Source organism: Sinocyclocheilus anshuiensis, unplaced genomic scaffold, assembly GCF_001515605.1.
Source record: "Sinocyclocheilus anshuiensis isolate Anshui unplaced genomic scaffold, SAMN03320099.WGS_v1.1 scaffold180, whole genome shotgun sequence".
Taxonomy (NCBI): domain Eukaryota; kingdom Metazoa; phylum Chordata; class Actinopteri; order Cypriniformes; family Cyprinidae; genus Sinocyclocheilus; species Sinocyclocheilus anshuiensis.
In genome coordinates this window covers 1911079-1916033 of record NW_015554093.1, presented here as the reverse complement: position 1 = coordinate 1916033, position 4955 = coordinate 1911079, and the positions used below count along the sequence as shown (strand labels likewise).

General features: G+C 46.6%; 1 protein-coding gene and 1 long non-coding RNA gene across 4 annotated transcripts in view; one reads left to right on the top strand and one right to left on the bottom strand.

Moving 5' to 3' along the window:
* Positions 1-4955, top strand: part of LOC107669357 (neurexin-1-like) — a 414348-nt gene that overhangs the window by 131727 nt on the left and 277666 nt on the right. The gene's annotated exons all lie outside the window — the stretch shown is intronic.
* Positions 3874-4955, bottom strand: part of LOC107669358 (uncharacterized) — a 3384-nt gene continuing 2302 nt past the window's right edge. Inside the window, exons 2-3 of the long non-coding RNA XR_001631982.1 lie at positions 4123-4245; positions 3874-4022 (exon numbers count right to left, since the gene is read on the bottom strand). This is a non-coding gene — a long non-coding RNA (uncharacterized LOC107669358). The remainder of the gene's footprint in view (positions 4023-4122; positions 4246-4955) is intronic.

Genomic DNA, 4955 nt, shown 5'->3' with positions numbered 1-4955 from the left:
TGTTTATGCTCAAACAGCAACATTACACACTAACGTTAAAAAAGTGAAATCGCAATGAACCACCCCTTTAATGTCATTACATATGAATCAGTAGGTAAATTAAGTGTGAATAGTAACTAAAGTGTTAATAGTGGTACTTATCATTCACTTACACTAATGTAATCAGTTGCAGTTGCAACAAAGCCCTTAAATTAAGAAATCGTCTCCAGGTTACGTATGTAACCATTGTTCCCGAAGGGAACGAGATGCTGCGTTGGAAAACGCTATGGGAACGCCTTCAGTGTGACCATGCTTAGAGGAACCATGGTTACATGCGTAACCTGGAGACGTTCCCCTTCAGGAACTCGAGCTGCTTTGGAAAACGCTATGGGACGAGTATGCCCACGCTGCCAGACTTGCAAATCCCTGCCTAGTGTGGAAGAGCACAGCTAGGACGAGAGAACAGAAGAGCCAGGAGTGGTTCGCATATCTAGGTCATAGAACCTGACAAACGTGAGGGGCGGCGACCCATCCCGCTGTGTTGCAGATGTCCTGCATGGACACACCTGCCAAGAAGGCCTTGGAGGCCGCCATACCTCGGGTCGAGTGGCATGACAGAGGGGACTTTAGCAAACATAACCCGCTCGAAGGTAGAGAAAAGCCTTGGCCAAGCCAGGCGCAAAGTTTAGGTAGGAAGGGGCCACAGAGAGGGCCTGCAGATCCCCAACTCTCTTTAAAGAAGATATAGCCAGAAGAAACAGTTTTAATCGAGAGAAAGTGATCAGAAATCTCTTCAATAGGCTCAAAAGGAGGCTTGCAGAGAGCTTCTAGCACCACAGCCAGGTCCCATGTGGGGACATGAGATTGTACCAGGGGCCTCAGCCTCAGCGCACCGCGGAGGAAATGTGTAACTAGGGGGTGTCTGCCCACTGACTGGCCACCGAGAGGGGCGTGGTAAGCCACAATGGCCGCCACGTAGACCTTCAGGGTGGAGTGGGATAACCCTGCGGAGAAACGGGCCTGCAGGAACTCCAGCACTGTACCAACCGGGCAGTTAACTGGGTCGAGCTGGCGATCTCCGCACCAAGAAGTGAAAAGTTTCCACTTCAAGGCATACAGTTTCCTTGTAGAGGGAGCTCTGGATTGGAGGATGGTCTCAAGAACCTCGGCTGAGAGACCGGAAGCTAGGATTTGTGCCCCCTCAGAGGCCACACCCATAACTTCCACAGCTCCGGGCGGGGGTGGAGAATCGTACCCTCCGCCTGAGAGAGGAGATCCCTCCTTTCCCTCTAAGAGGCCACACCCACAGCTTCCACAGCTCCAGGCGGGGGTGAAAGATCGTACCCTCCGCCTGTAAGAGGAGAGACCTCCCGATGGGAATCTCCCATGGAGAGCCGTCGAGAAGGGAAATCAGGTCCGAGAACCATACTCGGCCCGGCCAGAATGGGGCTACTAGCAGCAGATGGACCCTGTCCCGGCACACTCTCTCCAGAACACCCGGGAGCAGAGCAATCAGGGGAAAGGTGTACAGACGAAGCCTCGACAAAGTCTGTACCATGGCATCCAGCCCCAGTGGAGCCGGATGAGTCAGAGAGTACCACAGACCATGGGCAGGGTGGCCACTCATGACCGCACCTCAACCGGTGAGGGACGTGTCCGTCGTTAGCGTTACGCGGCGACAAGGAGCTCCCAGCACCGGGCCCTGAGACAAGAACCAAGGCTTCCTCCACATGTCCAAGGCACGTAGGCATCGTTGCGTGACCTTGATCATGCGAAGCAGACTTCCCCTTGGGGAGAACCCCTTGGTCTTGAGCCACCACTGTAGGGGTCTCATGTACAGCAAGCCAACAGGTATCACGTTGGACGAAGCTGCCATCAGACCCAGCCGTTTCTGAAATTGCTTGACCGTGAGCCTTCTCTGATTCTCGCGACTGCAGTGAGGATCGATTCGATTAGAGCAGGAGACAACTGTGCCTGCATCGTGGTCGAATCCCACACCACGCCCAAATAAGTGGTCCTCTGTAATGGAGAAAGCACACTTTTCTTGGCATTTAGTCTTAACCCCAGCTCTTTCATGTGAGCGAAAACGACATCTCGATGCCGAACCGCCGACTGCTATGATTGAGCCAAAATCAACCAATCGTCGATGTAATTCAGTATGCGGATGCCCTGGAGTCGCAGGGGAGCCAGAGCAGCATCCACACACTTCGTGAAAGTGCGGAAATGGGACCCTCCATCCTTCTTCGGAACAATGAAGTACCGGCTGTAGAACCCGGATTCTCTGTCGTGAGGAGGGACCACCTCGATGGCTTCCTTCCTCAAGAGAGTGTTCACTTCTTGTTCTAATACCAGAGCCTGTTCGGGGCCCACGAGTGTGGGAAAGACCCCGTTGAAAGGCAGCGGAGGAGCGCCGAACTGAATGCGATAGCCTTTTTCTACAGTATGCAGGACCCAACGAGACACATTTGGCAGTAGCTTCCACGCTGCTAAATAGTCTACTAAGGGAACCAGTCTCTCGAGACTGGCCTCCGGTGCACTTGCAGCTGCTAATTCGGTGCCCTGAAGCGGAGGACCGGCAGGAGACGGCCGAACTAGCTGCTCTGGAGACCCCCGAAGGGGTAGCAAACCCCTTCGGGAGAGACTGAGGGAAGCGCTCGCTGGAGACCGCTGCGCCCTGAAGCACCATTGGTGGCAGGGTTGGCAGAAAGATCTCCCGAGGGCACGGAGGAGAGACGGACACCATATGATGCGGTGCACCCTGCTCGTCCCCAGTAGGGGCCGCCCTCAAAGGTCCTGAACCTCTCATGTCAGGGCCTTTTGGTCGAGGACTTCCTCTGAAGCACGACCCTCAGATCGGGCTTCGACTTCGAAGAAAAAAAAAATGAAGGAATTAAAAAATGAAGGAAAAAAGCTCCCTTAAGTCATCTGCTGAACTCAAGCACAGGGTAATTTTACTGATCAAAATAAGGCATTCTAAATAAAAAGTTATACTTTGAAGCAATGTGCATTGAGAGGAGTGCTATACAAATAATAATAATAAAAAAAATCAACAACTACGTTTTCATATATATATATATTTTATCACTTCCACTGTGCACTTGAGATAATTTGGCTAATTATCTCATGCAAGGCTTTCGTCTCGTGACTGATGGATAGTGGCAGGCTTGGATGTTTTCTTCTTTTTCCATCTAATAAAAGAATGGCTCTTTTGTCTTTGGTGTGGTTTGGTTTACATTTTCTTGTTTCCAATTCTGTTAAGCTGGTTAGCTCACAGGATGTTGTTTGCCTATTTCTCTTTAATAATCTCCATAACAGATTTTGTGGTTTAGCAGTTTTTGTAGTAAAGATGAAACCTATTTAAAGGTCAATGGTCTGTTATGTTCTGTTTGTTGTGGGAGATTTTATAACTAAAGCAACCGGGTCTCCAATGCCATGTTCTGCCATAAACCTAAATCTAAGATTTATAAACACTCAGGCAAGTCTGACAGTTAAGACATTTGTTGCAACTCTCTTAAAGAAAGCCCTTGCCTCAGGGATTTTATCCCCCTCAGGGAGACCCTAAAGTCAAACCACTTAAGGGTTTTCATGCAACCGGGCCATGATTCTTATTTGTAACAATACTATTCAGTCAATTTTACATCTTTGTCAGCAAAGTGCACTAGAAAATCATGTTTGTCTTGAGTTAGCAACACTAGCCAAGAGGGGCGGAGCTTAGTGACAGGTAATTTCTGAAACACAGTTCTCAGCTTGTTTTGAATGCACAACCTATATAAGAAATGCTTATAACCTGCACAAAAGAAATGAGTACTTATCATCACACACAACTAAATAAACAGGTGTTTTCTGTAATAGACTTTATTATATTGTCTATTTTTACAATTTATTGTCCCACAGGTCTTTCTCAGGTGAATCTCTGGCTACTTCTTTGGCTCAGATGGTGGCTTTAGTATGTTTCTTCATCACTTTTTGTAGTCTCTCAGTCTCCGGATGTGAGAGAGACAGAGGTGGGGGCCCCGGCAGTAATATGTTCTGGGGATGGGGGTCTTATCATTTTTCAGTTGGAGTGGAATAATGAAAAAGAGAACTTTGTTTTTAATTAAAGCGGGACCTTTGGGCATGATTAAGGGGTTAGTGATTAATCACCTCTCTGGTCCACTGAAGAGGCTGTGCAGGTCGGCCCACAGCCTGTGAACAGGAATGATTTGCCCATGAGTCCTCCAGAGATAGGCCCTTGTTTAGACTGCGGCTCGGCGGGACCCTTCGATGCTGTTTTACATACAGATATGAAACGGTATGATATTTTTAGAGTGGATTTCCGCAATTGAAAGGTCAGCAGTGTAATATAAGTGTGTGTCGGATGCAGTCACACGCAGGACCGGTTTGTGGGAGTGGTAATATATCATGGTGAGTTTAGTGGCAAAGCAAAACAGCTGATTTTATGTTCAAGAGTAATGTCTGCATTTGAAACCATAAGCTTGACCTGCCTAATACTGATTTTCCATAATATATCTTAGCAATACTTTAAGAAATATTCTAGGTTCAGTACGAGCTCAGTTGACAGCATAATCTTGATTGCTAAAGAAATTAATTTTCACTTGTCCCTCCTTTTCTCTAAAAAGAAAAAAAAATCAAGATTACAGTGAGGTGAATTGAAATGGAAGTGAACAGAGCCAATTTCTAAACATTAAAATATTCACTGTTTCAATAGAATAGCCACAAGACATAAACATGTTTTCATAAACGTGATTTTTTTTGTGTGAAAAGTTAATCTACTAAGCTTTTCTATGTGAAATTATGTGCAATTTGACAACTTTCCTGCCATGGCAAGCCATAAAATGACTGTAAAAAAATGATTTAAATAACAATTCATATAATATATATTTTTTAACAAAATAATTACATTTAAGTGCTTTATAAAATAAGCTTCACATTTCTGCTTTAAAAAAAAAAGGCCCCTTTTACTTTCGTTATAAGTG